Raw genomic sequence first — 25,731 nt, forward strand, 5'->3', positions numbered from 1 at the left:
ACCATGGTGTTTGAGATCTGAGAATGGACAGACTGTCTCCTCAAATGGATTTCTGACTCTCATGTAGCCTAACTGGGAGACACCTCCCAGCAGAGAACAACAGACACCCCATAAAGGCAGGTGCCCCTCTGGGACAAAGCTTCCACTGGAAGGATCAGGAAGCAATATTTCCTGTTCTGCAATATTTGCAGTTCTGCAGCCTCTGCTGGTGGCACCCAGGCAAATGGACTGGAGTGGACCTCCAGCAAACTCCAACAGATCTGCAGTTGAGGGACCTGACTGTTAGAAGGAAAACTAACAAACAGAAAAGAATAGCATCAACATCAACAAAAAGGACACCCACAATAAAACCCCATCTGTAGGTCACTAACATCAAAGACCAAAGGTAGATAAAACCACAAAGATGAGAGAGAAACAAGAGCAGAAAAGCTGAAAATTCTAAAAACAAGAGCACCTCTTCTGCTCCAAGTGATTGCAGCTCCTTGCCAGCAATGAAACAAAGCTGGACGAAGAATGATGTTGAAGAGTTGACAGAAGTAGGCTTCAGAAGGTCGGTAATAACAAACTTCTCCGAGCTAAAGGAGCATGTTCTAACCCATCAGAAGGAAGCTAAAAGCCTTGAAAAAAGGTTAGATGAATGGCTAACTAGAATAAACAGTGTAGAGAAGACCTTAAATGACTTGATGGAGTTCAAAACCATGGAACAAGAACTTCGTGACACATGCACAAGCTTCAACAGCTGATTCAATCAAGTGGAAGAAAGGATATCAGTGATTGAAGATCAAATTAATGAAATAAAGCAAGAAGACAAGTATAGAGAAAAGAGAGTAAAAAGAACCTAACAAAGTCTCCAAGAAATATGGGACTATGTGAAAAGACCAAATCTACAGTTCATTTGTCTACCTGAAAGTGATGGGGAGATGGAACCAAGTTGGAAAACACTCTTCAGGATATGATCCAGAAGAACTTCTGCAACCTAGCAAGGCAGGCCAACATTCAAATTCAGGAAATACAGAGAACACCACAACAATATTCCTTGAGAAGAGCAACCCCAAGACACCGAATTGTCAGATGCACCAAAGTTGAAATGCAGGAAACAATGTTAAGGGCATCCAGAGAGAAAGATCGAGTTACCCACAAAGGAAAATCCATTAGACTAACAGCAAATCTCTTGGAAGAAACCCTACAAGCCAGAAGAGAGTGGGAACCAACATTTGACATTTTTAAAGAAAATAATTTTCAACCCGGAATCTCATATCCAACCAAACTAAGCTTCATAAGTGAAGGAGAAATAAAATCCCTTACAGACAAGCAAATGCTGAGAGATTTTGTCACCACCAGGCCTGCCTTACAAGAGCTCCTGAAGGAAGCACTAAACATGGAAAGAAACAAGCGGTACCAGCCATTGCAAAAATATGTCAAATTCTAAAGACCATCGAAGCTATGAAGAAACTGCATTGCTTAATGTGCAAAATAACCAGCTAACATCATAATGAAGGGATCAAATTCACACATAACAATATTAACCTTAAATGTAAATGGGCTAAATGCCCCAAGTAAAAGACACAAACTGGCAAGTTAGATAAAGAGTCAAGACCCCTCAGTATGCTGTACTCAGGAGACCCATCTCACATGCAGAGACACACATAGGATCAAAAGAAAGGGATGGAGGAAGATCTACCAAGCAAATGGAAAGAAAAAAAAAACAAAAACAAAGAAGGGCCAGGCACAGTGGCTCACGCCTGTAATCCCAGCACTTTGGGAGGCAGAGGTAGGTGTATCATGAGGTCAGGAGATCGAGACCATCCTGGCTAACACAGTGAAACCCTGTCTCTATTAAAAATACAAAAAATTAGCCGGGTGTGGTGGAAGGTGCCTGTAGTCCCAGCTACTCGGGAGGCTGAGCCAGGAGAATGGTGTGAATCTGGGAGGCGGAGCTTGCAGTGAGCTGAGACCATGCCATTGCACTCCAGCCTGGGCAACAGAGCGAGACTTTGTCTCAAAAAAAAAAACAAACAAAAAACAAAAACAAAAACAGAAAAGAAAAGAAAAAGAAAACCAAAACAACAGTGGTTGCAATGCTAGTCTCTGATGAAACAGACTTTAAACCAACAAAGATCAAAAGAGACAAAGGGCACCATGACATAATGGTAAAGGGATCAATTAAACAAGAAGAGCTAACTATACTAAATACATATGCACGTATTACAGGAGCACCCAGATTGATAAAGCAAGTCCTTAGAGACCTACAAAGAGACTTAGACTCTCACATAATAATAATGGGAGAATTTAACACCCCACTACCAACAATGGACAATCATCGAGAGAGAAGGTTAACAAGGATATTCAGGACTTGAACTCAGTTCTGAACCAAGCAGAACTAGTAGACATCTACAGAACTCTCCACCCCAAATCATCAGAACATACATTCTTCTGAGTACCACATCACACTAATTCTAAAATTGACCACATAATTGGAAGTAAAGCACTCCTCAGCAAATGTAAAAGAACAGAAATCACAGCAAACTGTCTCTCAGACCACAGTGCAATCAAATTAGAACTCAGGATTAAGAAACTCACTCAAAACCACACAACTACACGGAAACTGAACAACCTGCTCCTGAATGACTACTGGGTACATAACGAAATAAAGGCAGAAATAAAGATGTTCTTTGAAACCAGTGAGAACAAAGACACAATGTGCCAGAATCTCGGGGACACAATTAAAGCAGTATGTGCTAAATGCCCACAAGAGAAAGCACAAAAGATCTAAAATTGACACTCTAACATCACAATTAAAAGAACTAGAGAAGCAAGAAAAAACAAATTCAAAAGCTAGAAGAAGGCAAGAAATAACTAAAATCAGAACAGCACTGAAGGAGATAGAGACACAACAAACCTTCCAAAAAATCAATGAATCCAGGAGCTGGTTTTTTCAAAAGCTCAATACACTTGATAGACCACTAGCAAGACTAATGAAGAAGAAATGAGAAAAGAATCAAATAGCTGCAATAACAAATGATAAAGGTGATATCACTACTGAACCCACAGAAATACAAACTACCATTAGAGAATACTATAAACATCTCTACGCAAATAAACTAGGAAATATACAAGAAATGGATAAATTCCTGGACACATACACCCTCCCAAGACTAAACCAGGAAGAAGCTGAATCTCTGAATTGACCAGTAACAGACTCTGAAATTGAGGCAATAATTAATAGCCTACCAACCAAGAAAAGTCCAGGACCAGATGGATTCATAGCTGAATTCTACCAGAGGTACAAAGAGGAACTGATACCATTCCTTCTGAAACTATTCCAAACAATAGAAAAAGAGGGAATCCTCCCTAACTCATTTTATGAGGCCAACATCATCCTGATACCAAAGCCTGTCAGAGACACAACAACAAAAGAGAATTTTAGACCAATATCCCTGATGAACATCCATGCAAAATCCTCAATAAAATACTGGCAAACCAAATCCAACAGCACATCAAAAAGCTTATCCATCATGATCAGGTGGGCTTCATCCCTGGGATTCAAGGCTTGTTCAACAAATGCAAATCAATAAACATAATCCATCACATAAACAGATCAACGACAAAAACCAAATGATTACCTCAATAGATGCAGAAAAGGCCTTCAACAAAATTCAACAGCCCTTCATGCTAAAAACACTCAATAAACTAGGTATTGATGGAATGCATCTCATAGTAATGAGAGCTATTTATGAGAAACCCACAGCTAATGTCATACTGAATGGGCAAAACTGGAAGCATTCCCTTTGAAAACCAGCACAAGACAGGATGCCCTCTCTCATCCCACCTATTCAACATAGTGTTGGAAGTTCTGGCCGGGTCAATCAGGCAAGAGAAAGCAATAAAGGGTATTCAATTAGGAAAAGAGGAAGCCACACTGTTTCTGTTTGCAGATGACATGATTGACATTTAGAAAACCCCATCGTCTCAGCCTAAAATCTCCTTAAGCTGATAAGCAACTTCAGCAAATCTCAGGATACAAAATCAACGTGCAAAAATCCTAAGCATTCCTATACACCAATAACAGACAAACAGAGAGCCAAATCATGAGTGAATTCCCATTCACAATTGCTACAAAGACAATAAAATACCTAGGAATCCAACTTACAAAGGATGTGAAGGACCTCTTCAAGGAGAACTACAAACCACTGCTCAACAAAGTAAAAGAGGACACAAACAAATGGAAGTACATTCAATGCTCATGGATAAGAAGAATCAATATCTTGAAAATGGCCATACTGCCAAGGTAATTTATATATTCAATGCCATCCCCATTAAGCTACCAACAACTTTCTTCACAGAATTGGAAAAAACTACTTTAAAGTTCATATGGAACCAAAAAAGAGCCCACATTGCTAAGACAATCCTAAGGAAAAAGAGCAAACCTGGATACATCAGGCTACCTGACTTCAAACTATACTACAAGGCTACAGGAACCAAAACAGCATTGTACTGGTTCCAAAACAGAGATATAGACCAATGGAACAGAACAGAGCCCTCATAATAACACCATGCATCTACAACCATCTGATCTTTGATAAACCTGACAAAAACAAGAAAGGATGGGAAAGGATACCCCATTTAATAAATGATGCTGGAAAAACTGGCTAGCCATATGTAGAAAGCTGAAACTGGATTCCTTCCTTACAACATATACGGAAATTAATTCAAGATGGATTAGAGACTTAAATGTTAGACCTACAGCCATAAAAACCCTAGAAGAAAACGTAGGCAATACCATTCAGGACATAGGAATGGGCATGGATTTCATGACTAAAACACCGAAAGCAATGGCAACAAAAGCAAAAATAACAAATGGGATCGAATTAAACTAAAGAGCTTTTGCATGGCAAAAGAAACTACCATCAGAGTGAACAGGCAAATTACAGAATGGGAGAAAATTTTTGCAATCTACCCATCTGACAAAGGGCTAATATCCAGAATCTACAAGGAACTTAAACAAATTTACAAGGAAAAAAAAAATTCCCATTAAAAAGTGGGCAAAAGTTATGAACAGATGCTTCTCAAAAGAAGACATCTATGCCACTACCAGACACATGAAAAAATGCCATCATCACTGGTCATCTGAGAAATACAAATCAAAACCACAGTGAGATACCATCTCACACCAGTTAGAATAGCAATCATTAAAAAGTCAGGAAACAAAAGATGTTAGAGAGGATGTGGAGAAATAGGAACACTTTTACATGGTTGGTGGGAGTGTAAATTAGTTCAACAATTGTGGAAAACAGTGTGGTGATTCCTCAAGGATCTAGAACTAGAAATACCATTTGACCCAGTGATTCCATTACTGGTTATATAACCAAAGGATTATAAATCCTGCTACTATAAAGACACATGCACACGTATGTTTATTGTGACACTATTAACAATAGCAATGGCTTGGTACCAACCCAAATGTCCATCAATGATAGACTGGATTAAGAAAATGGGGCACATATACATCATGAAATACTATGCAGCCATAAAAAGGATGAGTTAATGTCTTTTGCGGGGACATGGATGAAGCTGGAAACCATCGTTCTGAGCAAAGTATCACAAGGACAGAAAGCCAAACACCACATGTTCTCACTCATAGGTGGGAATTAAATAATGAGTACATTTGGACACAGGGTAGAGAACATCACACACCATGGCCTGTCGGGGGGTGTGAAGCTGGGGGAGGGATAGCATTAGGAGAAATACCTAATATAAATGACTAGTTGATAGGTGCAGCAAACCAACATGGCACATCTAGACCCATGTAACAAACCTGCACATTGTGCACATGTACTCTAGAACTTAAAGTATAATTTAAAAAAAGAAAGAATGCATAAGTACTTGCTATTTGTGCATGTGCAACTTAGGACGTGTGTATTTTTTTTCTGCTTTTTGTTGTTGTTCTCGTTGTTGTTGTTGTTGTTGTTGTTGTTGAGATGGAGTCTTGCTCTGTTGCCCAGGCTGGAATGCAGTGGCATAAGCTTGGCTCACTGCAACCTCCGCCTCTTGGGTTCAAGCAGTTCTTCTGCCTCAGCCTCCCAAGTAGCTGGGACTACAGGCACACACCACCATGCCCAGTTAATTTTTGTATTTTTAGCAGAGATGGGGTTTCACCATATTTGCCAGCTTGGTCTCAAACTCCTGACTTCATGATCCACCTGCCTCTGCCTCCCAAAGTGCTGGGATTACAGGCATGAGCCACCAAACCTGACCTTTCTCTGCTTTTGTAAGGTTAGACTTTGGAATTAAAAGAGGATGTCTGAGATGACAGTGACAGAATTTGCTCCTTTACAGAGATAATTGAAAATCCTTCTTTCTCTCTCTCTTTCTAATGCTTTGCATTTCTTGACACCTGATGTAGAATTGATAATAAGTTAAAAGCATCTTTTCCATTTTTTTGACCAGAGCAAAATGAAGCCATAAAAATATCTACCAACCCTGGGAAGCTCTTGCATAAATGACTGGTGTTTATTGCTTATGTAAAATGTTTTTGATTATGAACATGCTGCTATGTGAACTTCTGAATAAAGATAATTTTGTACTGTGAAGATAAAAAAAAAAAAAAAGAACCTCAGAGCTCAAAGACAAGGATTTTGAATTAACCCAATCTGTTAATATTGTATTTGTTCATTTTCATGCTGCTGATAAAGACATACCCAAGATTGGATAACATATAAAGAAAAAGAGGTTTAATAGACTCACAGTTCTGCATGGTTGGGGAGGCCTCACAATCATGGCAGAAAGTGAAAGTCACATCTTACATAGTGGCAGACAAGAGTCAATGAGAGCCATGTGAAAAGGGAAACCCCTTATAAAGTCATCAGATCTCATGAGACTTATTCACTACCAGAACAGTATGAGGGAAACTGCCCCCATAATTCAGTTATCTTCCACTGGGTCCCTCCAAAAAGTAGGGATTAAGGGAACTACAATTCAATGAGATTTAGGTGGGGACACAGCCTAATTGTAATATTCCACCCTTTGCCCTCACGAATCTCTTGTCCTCACATTTCAAAACCAATCATGCATTCTCAACTTTCCCCCAAGGTATTAACTCATTTCAGCATTAACCCAAAAGTCCACAGTCTAAAGTTTCATCTGGGACAAGTCAAGTCCCTTCTGCCTATGAGCCTGTAAAATCAAAAGCAAGTTAGTTATTTCCTATATACAATAAGTGTACAGGTATTGGGTAAATACATCCACTCCAAATGGGAGAATTTGACCAAAACAAAGCGGCTACAGATCCCATGCAAGTTTGAAATCCAGCAGGGCACTCAAATTTTTTTTTTTTTTTTTTTTTTGACAGAATCTCAGTCTGTAGCCCAGGCTGGAGTGCTGTGGTGCAATCTCAGGTCACTGCAACCTACGCCCCCTGGATCCCAGTTCAAGCAATTCTCCTGACCCAGGCACCAGAGTAGCTGGGATTACAGGTGCATCACCACACCCAGCTAATTTTTGTATTTTTAGTAGAGACGGGGTTTCACCACGTTGGCCAGGCTGGTCTTGAACTCCTGATGTTTTGATCCACTCTCCTTGACTTCCCAAAGTGCTGGGATTACAGGCATGAGCCACCATGCTCAGCCAAGGGCAGTCAAATCTTAAATCTCCAAAATGATCTTCTTTGACCCCATGTCTCACATCTGGTTTATGCTGATGCAAGAAATGGGTTTCTGTGGTCTTGGGCAGTTCTGATACTGTGGCTTTGCAGGGTACAGCCTCCCTCCTGGCATTGAGTGCCTGTGGCTTTTCCAGTCACATGATGCAAGCTGTCAGTGTATGTACTATTCTGGGGTCTGGAAGGCAGTGGTGCTCTTCTCACAGCTCCACCAGGCAGTGTCCCAGTGGGTACTCTGTGTGGAGTCATCAACCCCACATTTCCCTTCCACACTGCCCTAGCAATGGTTGTCCATGAGGGCCCTGCCCCTTCAGCAAACTTCTGCCTGGACATCCAGGCATTTCCATACATCCTCTAAATTTTAGACCAAGGTTCCCAAACCTCAATTTTTGACTTCTTTGCACCTGCAGGTTCAACACCACATGGAAGCTGCCAAGGCTAAGGGTTTCCACCTTCCATTGCCACAGCCTGAGTTGTACCTTGCCCTTTTTAGCCACAACTGGAGTTGCTAGGACAAAGGGCATCAAGTCCCTGGGCTGCACACAGTAGGGGGGCCTGGGTCTGGCCCATGAAACCATTTTTCCTTCCAAGGCCCCTGGGCCTGAGATGGGAGGGGCTGCCACAAAGATCTCTGATATGCCCTGGAGATATTTTTTCCATTGTCTTGGTGATTAACATTTGGTTGCTGTTCCTTACACAAATATATGCAGTAGGCTTGAATTTCTCCCCAGAAAATGGGTTTTTCTTTTCTATTGCATCATTAGGCTGCAAATTTTTCCAAACTTTTATGCTGTACTTCCTTTTGAACACTTTGTCACTTAGAAATTTCTTCTACCAGATACCCTAAATCATCTCCTTCAAGTTCAAAGTTTCACAAATCCCTAGGGCAGGGGCCAAATGCCACCAGTCTTTGTTAAACATAGCAAGAGTCACCTTTACTTCTGTTCCCAACAAGGTCCTCATCTTCATCTGAGTCCAGCTTAGTCTGGATTTTATTGTCGATATCATTATCAGCATTTTGGTCAAAGTCATTCAACAAGTCTCTAGGAAGTTCCAAACTTTCCCACATTTTCCTGTCTTCTTTTGAGCCCTCCAAACTGTTTCAACTTCTGCCTGTTACCCAGCTCCAAAGCCGCTTCCACATTTTTGAGTATCTTTACAGCAGAACCATACTTTACCAGTATCAATTTAACATATTAGTCCATTTTCCTGCTGCTTATAAAGACATACCCAAGACTGGGTAATTTACAAAGAAGAAGAGTTTTAATGGAGTCACAGTTCTACATGGCTGGGGAGGCCTCACAATCATGGAGGAATGTGAAAGTCAAATCTTACATACTGACAGACAAGAAAGAATGAGAGCCAAGTGAAAAGGGAAACCCCTTATAAAATCATCAGATCTCATGAGCCTTATTCACTACCATGAGAACAGTATGGGATAAACTGTCCCCATAATTAAATTATCTCTCACCAGTTCCTTCCACAACATGTGGGGATTAATGGAACTACAGTTCAAGATGAGATTTGGGTGGAGACACAGCCAAACTATATCAAAGACAAAGAAAAAAAGAAAAAAAAAAAAAAAGAACAAAGCCTCTAAGAAGTTTGGGACTATGATAAACATCTAAACCTAAGAATCATTGGTGTTCCCAAGGAATAAGAGAAATCTAAAAGTGTGGAGAAAACATATTTGAGGCAATAATCAAGGAAAACTTCGCTGGCCTTGCTAGAGATCTAGACATCCAAATACAAGAAGCTCAAGGAACACTTGGGAAAATTATTGCAAAAAGATCATCACCTAGGCACATAGTCATCAGGTTATCTAATGTCAAGATGAAGGCAACAATCTTAAGAGCTGTGAGGCAAAAGCATCAGGTAACCTAGAAAGGAAAATCTGTCAGATTAATAGCAGATTTCTCAGCTGAAACAGTACAAACTAGAAAACATTGGGGTTCTATTTTTAGCCTCCTTAAACAAAACAATTGTCAGCCAAGAATTTTGTATCCAGTGAAACTTAGCTTCATAAGTGAAGGAGAGATAGTCTTTCCCAGATAAACAAATGTTGAAAGAATTCACTGCAACCAAGCCAGCACTAAAAAAACTGCTAAAAGGACCTCTAAATCTCAAAGCAAATCCTAAAATACACCAAAATAGAACCTCCTTAAAGCAGCTCACAAGACCTATATAACAATAACACAATGAAAAAACCCAAAGTATTCAGGCAACAAATAGCACAATGAATAGAATAGTATCTCACATCTCAATACTAACACCGAATGTAAATGGCCTAAATGCTCCACTTAAAAGATACACATGGCAGAATGGATAAGAATTTACTAACCAAGTTTCTGCTGTCTTCGGGAGACTTATCTAACACATAAAGAATCACATAAACTTAAGGGGGTAGAAAAAGATACTCCATGCAAACAGAACCCAAAAGCAAGCAGGAGTAGTTATTTTTATATCAGGCAATAAATAAAGTAATAGCAGTTGAAAAAGACAAAGAGGGACATTATATAATAATAAAAGGACTAGTCTAACAGGAAAATATCACAATTGTAAATGTATATGCACCTAACACTGGAACTCTCAAATTATAAAACAATTACTACCAGACCTAAGAAACAAGATAGGTGGCAACACAATAATAGGGGGGCACTTTAACACTCCAGTGGCATCATTAGATAGGTCATCAAAAGAGAAAGTCAACAAAGAGCAGACTTAAATTATACAGTACAACAAATGGACTTAACAGATATTTACTGAACATTCTACCCAACAGCTGCAGAATATACATTAATCAGCACATGGAACATTCTCCAAGATAGATGATATGATAGGTCACAAAACAAATCTCAGTAAATTTAAGAAAATGGAAATTATATCAAGCACTTTCTCAGACCACAGTAGAATAAAATTGGAAATCAACTCTAAAAAGGAACCCTCAAAACCATGCAAATTTACAAAAATTAAATAACCTTCTTCTGAATGATTGTTGGGTTAACAATAAAATCAAGATGGAAATTAAAAAATTATTTGAACTGAACAACAATAGTGGCACAGCTTATCAAAACCTCTGGGATACAGCTGATGCAGTGCTAAGAGTAAAGTTCATAGCATCAAATGCCTACATCAAAACATCTGAAAGGGCACAAACACACAATGTAAAATTACACCTCACGGAATTGGAGAAACAAGAACAATAGAACAATCAAGATCCAAACCCAGCAGAAGAAAATAACTAGGATCAAGGCAGAACTAAATGAAATTGAAACAAGTGAACAAAAACAATACAAAAGATAAATGAAACAAAAACCTGTTTATTTGAAAAAATAAATAAAATTAATAGACCATTAGTGAGTTTAACCAAAAAAGAAAAGAGGAGATCCAAATAAGCTCAATTAGAAACAAAATGAGAGATACTACAACTAATACCACAGAAATACAAAAGATTATTCAAGGCTACTATGAACACCTTTACATGAATAAACCAGAAAATCTAGAGCAGACGGATAAATTCCTGGAAATATGAAACCCTTCTAGATTAAACCAGGAAGATATAGACTCTGAACAGTCAAATAACAAACCACAAGATTGAAACAGTGATAAAAACACAGCCAAGAGGCTGAGCATGGTGGTTCACACCTGTAATCCCAGCACTTTGGGAGGCTAAGGTGGGTAAATCACTTGAGGTCAGGAGTTTGAGTCCTGCCTGGCCAACTTGGCAAAACCTCATCTCTACTAAAATCACAAAAATTAGCTAGGTGTGGTGGCATGAACCTGTAGTCCCATCTACTCAGGAGACTAAGGCAGGAGAATCACTTGAACCTAAGAAGCAAAGGTTACAATGAGCTGAGATGGTGGCACTGCACTCCAGCCTGGGTGACAGAGTAAGACTCTGCCTAAAAATAAATAAATAAATAAATAAATAAATAAATAAATAAATAAACAAAGCCAACAGCAACAAAAAAGCCTAGGACCAGGTGGATTCACAGCAGAATTATATCAGACATTCAAATAAGAATTGGTACTAATCCTATTGACACTATTCCAAAAGATAGAGGGGGGACATCTTCCCTAAATCATTCTATGAGGCCAGTATCACCCTAATATCAAAACCAGGAAAGGATATAACCAAAAAAGAAAACTACAAACCAATATCCCTGATGAACATAGATGTCAAAATCCTTAATAAAATACTAGCAAACTGAATTTGTAATCAATCGCATATCAAAAAGATAATCCACCATGATCAAGTGGATTTTAAACCGGGAATGCAGCAATGGTTTAACATACACAAATCAATAAATGTGATACACCACAAAAACAGAATTAAAAACAATAATTACATGATCATCTCAATAGACACAGAAAAAGCATTAGACAAAATCCAGCATTGCTTTATGATTAAAATCCTCAGCAAAATAGGTATAGAAGGGAAAACATTAAGGTAATAAAAGCCATCTATGACAAACCCACAGCCAACATTATACTGAATGGGGAAAAGTTGAAAGCATTGTCCCTAGGAACTGGAACAAGACAAGGATGCCCACTCTCACCACTCTTCTTCAACATGGTGCTAGAAGTGCTAGCCAGAGCAATCAGACAAGAGAAAGATGAAGGGCAGCCAAGCCAGTAAAGAGGAAGTCAAACTGTCACTGTTTGTTGATGACATGATCATTTACCTAGAAAACCCTAAAGACTCATCCAGATATCTCCTAGAACTGGTAAATGGATTCAGCAAAGTTTCAGGATACAAAGTTAGTGTACATAAATCAGTAGCCCTGCTAAACACCAACAGTGACTAAGCTGAGAATCAAATAAAAATCTTAACCTTTTTCACAGTAGCTGGAAAAAAAAAAAAAAAAAAAGAAAGAAAAAAAACCTTAGGAACATACCTAACCAAGGATGTGAAAGACCTCTGCAAGGAAAACTACAAAACACTGCTGAAAGAAATCATAAATGGATTTTATGGAACTGGAACAAGACGAGGATGCCCACTCTCACCGTTCCTCTTCAACATGGTGCTAGAATTGCTACCCAGAGCAATCAGAGCATCAAAATACCACCATCATTCTTCACAAAACTAGAAAAAACAATCCTAAAATTCATATGGAACCAATAAACAGCACCGAGCCAAAGCAAGACTAAGCAAAAAGAACAAATCTGGAAGCATAATATTACCTGACATCAAACTTATACTATAAGGTCATAGTCACCAAAACAGCATGATACTGGTTTGAAAATAGGGACATAGAACAATGCAACAGAATAGAGAATCCAGAAATGAAGCCAAATACTTACAGCCAACCAATCTTTGACAAAACAAACAAAAACATGAAGTGGGGAAAGGACACCCTATTCAACAAATGGTGCTGGGATATTTGGCAAGCCATATGTAGAAGAATAAAACTGGATACTCATCTCTCACTTCATACAAAAATCAACTCAAGATAGATCAAAGACTTTAATCTGAGACCTGAAACCATGAAGATTCTAGAAAATAACACTGGAAAAGCCCTTCTAGATGTTGGCTTAGACAAAGAGTTTATGACCAAGAACCCAAAAACAAATGCAACAAAAACGAAGATAAATAGATGTGACTTAATTAAATTAAAAACTTCTGCACAGCAAAAGAAATAATCAGCAGAGTTAACAGACAATTCACAGAATGGAAGAAGGTCTTCACAATCTATATATCCAATGAAGGACTAGTATCCAGAATCCACAAAGAACTCAAACAAATCAGCAAGAAAAACACAAACAATACAATGAAAAAGTGGGCTAAGACAAGAACGGACAATTGTCAAAAGAAAACATACAAATGGCCAACAAGTATATGGAAAAATGCTCAACATCACTAATGATCAGGGAAATGCAATTCAGAACAACAGTATGATACCACCTCACTCCTGCAAGAATAGCCATAATCAAAAAATTTAAAAAAAGATATTGTCATGGATGCAGTGAAAAGGGAACATTTTTAAACTGTTTTTAGGAATATAAACTAGTACAACCACTGTGGAAAACAGTGTGGAGTTTCCTTAAAGAACTAAAAGTCTATCTACCATTTGATCCAGCAATCCCACTACTAGGTATCTACCCAGAGTAAAAGAAGTCATTATATGAAAAAGATACTTGCACATGCATGTTTAGAGCAGCACAATTTGCAATTGCAAAAATATGGAACCAGCCCAAATGCCCATCAATCAATGAGTGGATAAAGAAAATCTGTTATGTATATATCATGGGATACTGATAAGCTATAAAAAGAAACAAAGTAATGGCATTTGCAGCAAACTGGATGGAATTGAAGACTATTAGTCTAAGTGAAGTATCTCAGGAATGGAAAAGCAAACATCGTATGTTCACACTCACATGTGGGAGCTAAGTTATGAGGATGCAAAGGCATAAGAATGATACACTGGACTTTGGGGATTCAGGGGAAAAGGTTGTGTGTGGCAAGGGATAAAAGACTACACATTGGCTACAGTGTGCACTGCTCAGGTGTTAGGTGTAGTAAGATCTCAGAAATCACCACTAAAGAACTTATTCATGTAACCAAACACCATCTGCTCCCCCAAAACCTGTTGACATTAAAAAAATAAATAAAAGTTAATGTTTGTCTCTCTTTTTAAAACTATATAGTTTAAATTTTAAATATTTACTAAGGCAATAAATTTTAAAAAACCTTAATTGTTTTGAATTCAGTAAATGTGTTAAGCAATATTTTTTTAGAGTTTAGAATCAAGAAACCTTTTATCTGCCAATTTCTTGATTATTTTGCTGCTTTTTCTGCTGACTAAAGTATTGTAGTTACCTGAAGAGGTCTTTCTGCCCACTGCACAGACAAATTCACTGAGACCACACTATTGCAGTAAAGAAAGAGTTTAATTAACAGGAGACTGGTGACATGGGAGAACTAACGTTATCACTCAAATCAGTCCCCTGAAAGCTTGGAGGCTAGGGATTTTCAAGGATAGTTTCGTCGGTAGGCAGGTAGGAAATTGGGAATATTGATTTGTTGGGAATGAAATCATAGAGGTGTGGAAAGTATCCCTTGTGCACTGAGTCTGCCTGGGGTGGGCTTCAGGACGGGCTGAGTCACAAGTCTCAGGTCCAGGTAGAGTCAGTCGGTTGCCAGAAATGCAGAAGTCTGAAAAATATCTCAAAAGGCCAATCTTAAGTTCTACAATAGTTATGTTATCTACAGGAGTAACTGCAGAAGTTACAAATCTTGTGACCTCTGAGACAATGGCTGGGTATCATTCAACTATGCCTACATCTTAGCAGAATTCAGGCCCCTCTCATAATCCTAACCTTGTGGGCTTTCATTAGTTTTACAAAGGTGGTTTAGTTTAGGGAAGGGCTATTATCATCCTTCTTTAAACTTAAACTATAAACTAAATTCCTCCCAAAGAGACGTGGCCTATGCTCAGGAGTGACCAAATACAGCTTGGAAATTAGAAGCAACGTGGAGTCAACTACAGCAGTTTTTTCTTACTGTCATAATTTGCAAAGTCAGTTTCAGTTTTTCACAGAGTGATATAGAATGAATTTCAGAGTTTCCTTTTAAGGAGAAGGACTAGTATCCAGAATCTACAAAGTTCTGGTCCTTTTAAAACCATGATTACATTATCTTACAAAACTTGGTGTTTCCAGTGCCTAAGAATGGCAAGTACTTATGATGAATATGCTGGATAGGTCTGCATGAAAAATCTTTTGTTCCAGGGCTCAACAAATATGTTTTACCATTAAAAGTATTTTAGAAATTCTCAGCCACTCACAGTGGCTCATACCTGTGATCCCAGCATTTTGAGAGGCTGAGGAGGGAGGATTGCTTGAGCCCAGGAGTTCAAGACCAGCCGGGGCAACATGGCAAAACCATCTCTACAAAAAAATACAAAAATTAGCCAGGCATGGTGGTGTATGTCTGTAGTCCCAGCTACTCTGGAAGGCTAAGGTGGGAGAATTGCTTGAACTGGAGAGGTCTAGGCTTCAGTAAGCTATGACTTCACTCCAGTCTGCATTCCAGCTTGGGTGACAGAGCAAGGCCCTGTCTCCAAAATAGTAAGAAGAGTTCAGAAAGAATAACAACTGAAGGACTGTTTTATAGTCACATCAATAATGTTAGAAAGTATAATGAAAAACAAGATTATATACACAGCAACAGAAATAATGAATTCTTAATAATATTATCAAATAGAAATTGCATTTTATACAGAAAACTACAAAAGTGAGAAATAAACATATTTAAATAAATGAAGAAATATGTTTCTCTGCATGAAAAACAAATATTATAGAGATGTGAATTATTTACCAATTTGTCGATAAGTTTAATAAAAATGTCACTTCTTTTTAGATTTTGATGACGGGATTCTGTAATTCACATGGAAAAGTAAATGGGTAAGAATTGCTTTAAAAGTTAGACAAAATACAAGGTATGTAAAATTTATTAAATATCTAAAAACATTATAAGGCTTACAGAATCATTAAAGTGATAGTGACAAAGAAAGCAGTCCAGAAGGAGCTCCAGGAGAATAAAAATTTAATGTATGTTAAGTTAGAAACTGTGATGGATCTGTTTCTCTATTAGCACAATTATATATTTAGATAGGTAGATAATTTAGATAGGAAGATAGATAGTAGAATCCTTAACAGAAACACCTACAGACAATCAGAGATCAGAGGTCTATTTTACTCAAAGCTAAAACAGCCCTTAGAGATGATTAGAGGTGTATGGATAAATACTAAAATATGCTGTGGGATTGTACTGTAGGCTAGGGACCCTGAGCTTTACGTTTCTCCTTTTATCTAGAAGGGGAGAAAATCTGTCCCTCTTTCTGTTAGAAGAAGAATCCTGGGTGAAGAAGAATCCTGGGTTCTTAAGTTTGTAGTGGAAATGAATATCTTCAGGGGCAAAATAAGACTAGTTCTCCGAGTTTGCAACCCAGAATTGTCTCTCTTGAAATATAAATACAAGGACAGATAATACTCTAAACCCTTCCAGGAGTCTAAGCATTATTCAGTCACCTTTTCCTTTAACTCAAGTTCCCATTCTGGAATGCAACCATTTGGCTCCTGGGGAGAAGAGGTTTATTATCTTTTGAAAGGAAGCAATTAGTTCCACAATTAAGGAGGCAAATGGCTGAAGATGTAATAGGCATATGAAAAGGAATTTTTTTTCTGACGAAAGTAAAACCAAATATTTTCTAATTCACAATGTATGGCTCAGGAGGCTGACATTTTGCAGGAAAACCTAGAAATCCAGAGAATATTTATTTTTCCATAATATACATGATCCATATGTTAATATATAGTAAAGGTTTTCAATAAATAGGACTAGAAAAAATGAAGCTATAATTTGGGGAACTTCATCGAAACTGCTTAAAGTGTTAAATGTAAAAAAATCAGTTTATAAAAAGTCTACAAGAAAATAAAAATGAATATACTATCAAATGTTTGCATGAGTAAGGATTTTCCAGACTTAAAAGTAACATAAGAGGTCAGAAGGAAAAGATAATAGATTTAATTGTGTTAAGTTATAAATTGTCTATAAGCCAAACACATAAATTAAAAGTAAAAAAAAATTATCCCTAACTATGACAGATAAGGGATAAATGTTTCTGAAAGATATGACTGCTCTATTAAAGTATTCCTATAGTTTTTTTGAGTATAAATATAGATATTACCTTTTGGAAATTAATTAGTAAAATTATGTCTTTAGCCTTAAAAATGTTTGTATTCTAACAGAGAGCCAAATCATGAATGAACTCCCATTCACAATAGCTTCAAAGAGAATGAAATACCTAGGAATCCAACTTACAAGGGATGTAAAGGACCTCTTCAAGGAGAACTACAAACCACTGCTCGGTGAAATAAAAGAGGACAAAAACAAATGGAAGAACATACCATGTTCATGGATAGGAAGAATCAATATTGTGAAAATGGCCATACTGCCCAAGGTAATTTATAGATTCAATGCCATCCCCATTAAGCTACCAATGACTTTCTTCATAGAATTGGAAAAAAATTGCTTTAAAGTTCATATGGAACCAAAAAAGAGCCCACATTGCCAAGACAATCCTAGGCCAAAAGAACAAAGCTGGAGGCATCATGCTACCTGACTTCAAACTGTACTACAAGGCTACAGTAATCAAAACAGCATGGTACTGGTACCAAAACAGAGATAAAGACCAATGGAACAGAACAGAGCCATCAGAAATAATACCACACATCTACAGCCATCTGATCTTTGGCAAACCTGAGAAAAACAAGAAATGGGGAAAGGATTCCGTATTTAATAAATGGTGCTGGGAAAATTGGCTAGCCATAAGTAGAAAGCTGAAACCGGATCCTTTCCTTACTCCTTACAGAAAAATTAATTCAAGATGGATTAGAGACTTAAATGTTAGACCTAAAACCATAAAAACCCTAGAAGAAAACCTAGGTAATACCATTCAGGACATAGGCATGGGCAAAGACTTCATGTCTAAAACACCAAAAGCAACGGCAACAAAAGCCAAAATCGACAAATAGGATCTAATTAAACTAAAGAGCTTCTGCACAGCAAAAGAAACTACCATCAGAGTGAAAAGACAACCTACAGAATGGGAGAAAATTTTTGCAATCTACTCATCTGACAAAGAACCTACAAAGAACTCAGTCAAATTTACAAGAAAAAAAAAAAACAACCCTATCAAAAAGTGGGCAAAGGATATGAATAGACACTTCTCAAAAGAAGACATTCATGCAGCCAACAGACACATGAGAAAATGCTCATCATCACTCACCATCAGAGAAATGCAAATCAAAACTGCAATAAGATACCATCTCACCAGTTAGAATGGCAATCATTAAAAAATCAGGAAACAACAGGTCCTGGAGAGGATGTGGAGGAATAGGAACACTTTTACACTGTTGGTGGGACTGTAAACTAGTTCAACCATTGTGAAAAACAGTGTGGCGATTCCTCAAGGATCTAGAACTAGAAATACCATTTGACCCAGCCATCCCATTACTGGGTATATACCCAAAGGATTATAAGTCATGCTGCTATAAAGACACATGCATGCGTATGTTTATTGCAGCACTATTCACAATAGCAAAGACTTGGAACCAACCCAAATGTCCATCAGTGACAGACTGGATTAAGAAAATGTGGCACATATACACCATCGAATACTATGCCGCCATAATAAAGGATGAGTTCGTGTCCTTTGTAGGGATATGGATGCAGCTGGAAACCATCATTCTCAGCAAACTATTGCAAGAACAGAAAATCAAATACCGCGTGTTCTCACTCATAGGTGGGAATTGAACAATGAGATCGCTTGGACACAGGAAGGGGAACATCACACACCAGGGCCCATTTTGGGGTGGGGGAGGGATAGCATTAGGAGATATAACTAATGTAAATGACGAGTTAGTGGGTGCAGCACAAAAACATGGCACATACATACATATGTAACAAACCTGCATGTTGTGCACATGTACCCTAGAACTTAAAGTATAATAATAAAAAAAAAATTCCACTTGTAACAGCTGCTAATCAGAGGGTGTATTCAGGGCAACTTGAATCTGTACTCCTGAGTTGCAGTCCTCAAGCTTGGCCCAAATAAACTCTCTACTTATATTTAAAAAAAAAAAAAAAAAACTTTGTATTCTATGGCATGTCAATCTCATTTTAGAAATCTGTCCTAAGGATATGGATTAAATATGATAAACAGCTTTATGCACAATACAGTTTCATAACTCCTTATTTGTAAAGAAAAAAACAATAATAAATGGAATTTTCAACAATATAATCTTTTTTGTGATAATAGGATATCCATTGATTGAACAATATATAATCAGGAAAATGATATTTACTATGAGTAATGCTAATGTTATTAAGGTCACCTGAAGAAAATCGAATTACAAAACAATTATGACACATGATCTCAAGAAAACAGAGAGGAAATCTATGAGAAAAATTAAGAATGATTATTTCCTGATTTTAAAATTGTTAGTAACTTTATTTGTTCCTTAGAAATTTTGTGTAGTCTCCAAGCTTTTTGATAAGCACATAATAATTTATAATTATAAAAAGGTGATTATTTTTAAAGGTGATTATTAAAAGTATTGTTTGTATAGCTTTCACATGAACAATGGCAATCAAACAGGCTTTATTTGCTAAAGAACATTCTCAGGACCCAAAGTGGAAGTATTTTCAAATCTAGTTTTACAAGAAAAGGATACAATATAGCAACAGCATTAAAGTAAGAATATGTATCATAGCCCAAAACAATATTCTTGTTGTGAAACCAAAACCAATAGCAGAGACCTTCTAGGATTTTACCAAGATTGGGTATATTACATATAAAGTTTTGATGTCACAAAAGAAATAGAACTCAAATATAAAATTTTCTTTTAATTCTCAGCAAGGCAAGTTACTTCTATAAAAGGGTGTGCCCTTACAGATGGAGCAATGGTGAGCACACACTTGGACAAGGGAGGGGAAGGGGTTCTTATCCCTGACGCATGTGGCCCCTGCTGCTGCGTCATTCCCCTATTGGCTAGGGTTAGACTGCACAGGCTAAACTAATTCCGATTGGCTAATTTAAAAAGAGTGACAAGGGTGAGTGCTTTGGTGAGAAAAAAAAATGGTTATGCAGGGTGGACAATGAGTCAGGGTGGAGCAGGGAGCAGGTAATCTGAATGAGTCAGGGTGGAGTAGGTAATTGAAAAAGGTTGCTTAACAAGGAAGTTAAGTTTAAAAGTAGAAGGCAAAGAATTGAACATACTGACATATTGATTATTTGAAGAGAAATTTAGAACTTATATCTAACAGGTACAAATCATCAGTCTCACTGTTATCAATAAACAATGCTAACAAGCTGGTACAAACTTCCCTGAAACTCCTTGGACTCTTGATTACAAAACAACCTTATTAATTACAATAATTATTTCACGACTTGACCAGAGATCACAGATTTTTGGTAGATCTTTTATTCAGTAATATAACACAGGCCCATTCTAGGCTTGCTAAAATTAATCCTTGAGCAGCTTGAAATATTAGGAGATGGCCTGATATGAAGATCAGACATTAGATTTGGGATAATTATTTTTTCAAGAGGGTGATGAGTGCATCAGCAGCCCTTCATAGTGTGACTGATCCTTAATATGCAGCTTTTAGATTGTATTGTTGTCTGTATATCCATCTTGGAGCTACTACTGCATATGTACATAGAGCATACATTCAGAGTATCCTGGGACTTGAAGGACATTGTTGTGAATTGTCCATTTAAATGCAAATTAGATTCACCAGCTGTTGTTGCTACTAGTCTTGGCAACCTTAAGGAGACATTTTATCCTAGCAACCAGAGAGGATACAGATAACAAATTTCACTTTCATGAGAACAAACAAATGGTCAGAAAGCATAGCAGCAATATTTCATGCAAATTCATCTGTTTCACAACAGAAATCCCTTTAAATAGAGCTTAAGAAGGCCACAATCAATTGCTTCAAAAGACTTTAGCAGAATAACTATCATCATCAAGATGCATGAGGTCAGCAGTTTACAACAATATTTGGTAAGTTCTATTCTAGGCAGTGATTTTGTTCCATAAGTTAATAGAAATTGTATGAGTGGAGTCAATAATTTAATCCTCCCACTTAAACTCATCAATGTAGAGTAAGCCAAGTTTGCATGAATTGTGTCTAATTCAACCAGAATTATTTTTAGCTTATTAACTTTATCTTCAATTTTACATGGCAAATATTTACTTCATGGTCTACACTTCTTTGGAAAATTAACATCAGAAAATTTTCAAATACTTAAGCCTCTGACAGAATTGAACCCTGGACATTTAAGATTCTTTTCTCACTTGGCAAGCACAAGGCCTCTCTTGAAGCATGTTTTTAGTAGAAACTTAGTGAATTAAATTAAAATATTTAGTTTAGCATCAAGTTTTAGCATTTATGCCGGTTGTTCTTGAAACCTCATTTTCTGGAGTGCAAGACTTAATAATTACAATTTCTATAAATAATATTTCTGGCAATTTTCTAAAGAGACCATATATATGAAAAAACCCCTTTTTATAAAATGTTTAGAAATATTTTTATGTGTATGTAGATAAATTATAGATATTCTGTGACATAAGAATTGAGAAAAAGGTTTCAGGACTCATGGAGAGCTAAAGTGTTCGTGTCACACAGAACAGGAATTAACTGCATGGACTGAAATAATCTTTTTGACTTTTTGCTTAAAATGTTTGCTGATCCTTTTGTTTTGTTTTTCAGAGTCTTTCTTCCTTTCTTCCTTTCTTCCTTTCCTTTCCTTCCTTTCCTTCCTTTCCTTCCTTTCCTTCCTTTCCTTCCTTTCCTTCCTTTCCTTCCTTTCCTTCCTTTCCTTCCTTTCCTTCCTTTCCTTCCTTTCCTTCCTTTCCTTCCTTTCCTTCCTTTCCTTCCTTCCTTCCTTCCTTCCTTCCTTCCTTCCTTCCTTTCGATGGAGTCTTATTGTCAACCCAGGCTGGAGTGCAGTGGTGAGATCTTGCCTCACTGCAACCTCCACCTCCTTGGTTCAAGCGAATCTCCTGTCTCAGCCTCTTGAGTATCTGGGATTACAGCCATGTGCCACCACGCCTGGCTAATTTTTGCGTTTTTAGTAGAGATGGGGTTTCATCATGTTGGCCAGGCTGGTTTCAAACCCCTGACCTCTGGTGATCTGCCTGCCTCGGCCTCCCAAAGTGCTAGAATTACCGGCATGTGCCACAAGGCCTGGCTAATTTTTGTGTTATGGTAATACAATTATTTGCATAAGTGCAATAAAAGTCTGTTTTCATTTGTAATAGGATGCAATTGGAGGACCTGGTTGTCAGGCCTCTGAGCCCAAGCCTGCACGTATACATCCAGATGGCCTGAAACAAGTGAAGAATCACAAAAGAAGAGAAAATGGCCGGTTCCTGTCTTAACTGCTGACATTCCACCATTGTGATTTGTTCCTGCCCCACCTTAACTGAGCACTTAACCTTGTGAAATTCCTTCTCCTGGCTCAGAATCTCCCCCACTGAGTACCTAGTGAACCCCACCCCTGCACATAAGAGAAAAACCCCCTTTGACTGTAATTTTCCACCACCCACCCAAATCCCATAAAGCAGCCCAAACCCTGTCTCCCTTTGCTGACTCCTTTTTCAGACTCAACCCACCTGCACCCAGGTGAAATAAACAGCCTTGTTGCTCTCCCAAAGCCTGCTTGGTAGTCTCTTCACACGGACGCGCATGACACTGGTTATTTTACCAAGGCTTTGACTGGAATGGTGTGCTTTCCTTTAAGGAATCAAACTTGACTTGTGGGGCCTGTCAGGCCTCTGAGCCCAAGCCAAGCCATCGCATCCCCTGTGACTTGAACGTATACGCCCAGATGGCCTGAAGTAACTGAAGAATCACAAAAGAAGTGAAAAAGCCCTGCCCCTCCTTAACTGATGACATTCCACCACAAAAGAAGTGAAAATGGCTGGTTCTTGCCTTAAGTGATGACATTACTTTGTGAAATTCCTTTTCCTGGTTCATCCTGGCTCAAAAGCTCCCCCACTGAGCACCTTGTGACCCCCATTCCTGCCCGCCAGAGAACAACCCCCCTTTGACTGTAATTTTCCTTTACCTACCCAAATCCTATAAAACAGCCCCACCCTTATCTCCCTTTGCTGACTCTCTTTTCGGACTCAGCCTGCCTGCACCCAGGTGATTAAAAAGCTTTATTGTTCACACAAATCCTGTTTGGTGGTCTCTTCACAGGGACACGCATGACAGAGCCAATAAAGCCCCTTGGGGAAACTGGCCTTATATCTTTGTCCATACACCCCTGTACTGGGTTCTTGACCTGTGGTAAGTAAAGAATGTCACTTTCTGACAGGTCTAGGATCGCCAAGTTTATCATGGGACCTTGAGAAGATCACACAACTCACAGATATTTGATGGCACAAATCCATGACTTGGCTAAGCTTTTAAAAAGTCTTATCTGAGATTCCTTGTATGGAAGAAAGTTCCATCAAAGCCAATTTAAAAGCCTATGTAAAAAATAATTATTCTTGCTGCACTGTATACAAATAATTAGGCCAAGTGTAATAAAGCAAAACAGTTCTACCATGATTTGTCTTTAACAAAAATAGGAAATTGGGGAGAGAAAAATTATGTTTAAAAAATTATAGTACGCCTATTGTTAGATTCTTGTCTTGCCTAAGGTTTGGGCTGAATTCTAATTTTTTTCTTGGGTACAAGTCTTCAAAATATGTTTTCAATTTTTTTCCTTTTTTCCATTTCTCCGAATTGGGAGTCACTGAAAACTAAGCTGTGCTGTCTTAAATCCCTGTGAACTGAAACTAGGTAACTCAAACTTCAGAAGAAAATAACAGTAACCTATTTACATACATATGCCACTTTCATAACTGCCTACTGATGTATAGACTTCAGAGTAATGTGGCCTATTGATTTGCCAGGATTGCTCTTTTGTGTGTTGTTGTTTTTATCCCTTTCTCTCCCCATTTTCTCTTAATGGGATATGAGACTCCACAACCTGGTACAAATGGGCTTTCTGGGCACACCCATCTAGGAATAAGTCGTCCTAGCCATGAGAGATTGATGAATCCTGGGACCAGAGACTCATTTTCTTTGAAAATGCTTTCTCCAAAACATTTTAAAAAAGAAAAGGGGGGAAATGTGAAAGGAAATATCTTGGACTCCTTTAAGCTGGGAACTGCTCGGGGCAAATCTGCCTCCCATTCTATTCAAAGTCAGTGAGCAGAGGCTCGCTGAGATAGATGCCTATCTGATTGCCTCCTTTGGAAAGGCTAATCAGAAACTCCAAAGAATGCAACTGTTTGTCTCTCACCTATCTGTGACCTGCAAGCCCCCTTCCCACTTCAGGTCTTCCTGCCTTTGCTTCAAGTTGTTCACCCTTTCCAGACCAAACCAATGTACTTCTTATATATATCGACTCATGTCTCATGTCTCCTAACACGTGTAAACTAAGCCGTGCCCCAACCACTTTGAGCACATGTCATCAGGACTTCCTGAGGCTGTGTCATGGGTGTACATCCTCAACCTTGGTAAAATAAACTTTCTAAATTAACTGAGACCCATCTTTTGAGGAGTTCGCAATATATACCTTTTAGAGCCTTGATCCCAACACAAAACTCAGGGACACACACAGACAGACAGACACAAACACAAACACACATATTTGTTAACAGAAAAATAAAACTGTAAAATATGTAGAGAGATTTACTCTGAGCCAGTATGAGTGACCATGGCCCAGGAACAATCTCAAGAGGTCCTGAGAAAGTATGCCTGAGGTGGTCAGGTTACAGTTTGGCTTTACTCATTTTAGGGAGACAGGAGTTACAGGCGAAGACATAAATCAATACATGGAAGGTTTACATTGGTTCAACCTTATGAGGTGAATTATCTTGAAGCAGGGAAGTGAGGGTGGTTACAGGTCATAGGTAGATTCAAAGATTTTTCTGATTGGCAATTGGTTGTAAAAGTAAAACTTTGTCTAAAGACTCTAAGTCATCAGGAAGAAATGCTAGAGTTAAGAGGCATTATGCACGCCAAAGTTCTTATGTAGATGAAGCCTCATAGGTAATAGCCATCAGAGAGAATAGATGATAAATGTCTTTTCAAACCTTAAATGTGTCACACCCTCATTTTATCTTTCTTAGACCTGGGAAGAGGCTAGAAAGGGAGGCCTGACTGCTTCAATGGAGATCCTCTACAGATACAAATCTCCTCATGCAAAGATGGCTTTGCAGGGCCATTTCAAAACAAGTCCAATAAATATATTTTGGGGTAAAATATTTTTATTTCTTCCAGGGTTTACTATCTGTCATGTGATGCTATAGCAGAGTAAGGCTGGAATTCAGTATATTATCACACAAGGAGTCTGTTTTGTCAGTCTTATAATCTGTATTTTATTGTTAATGCTGGCCAGTTGTGCCTAAACTCTGAAAGGGAGGGAATATAAAAGGTTTATCTGACCTCCTGTTCCTTGAAGACTGGGAATTCAGTTTTTCAGGTTTCTCTAGGGTCCCCT

This window comes from Macaca nemestrina, chromosome 3 (assembly GCF_043159975.1).
Source record: "Macaca nemestrina isolate mMacNem1 chromosome 3, mMacNem.hap1, whole genome shotgun sequence".
Taxonomy (NCBI): domain Eukaryota; kingdom Metazoa; phylum Chordata; class Mammalia; order Primates; family Cercopithecidae; genus Macaca; species Macaca nemestrina.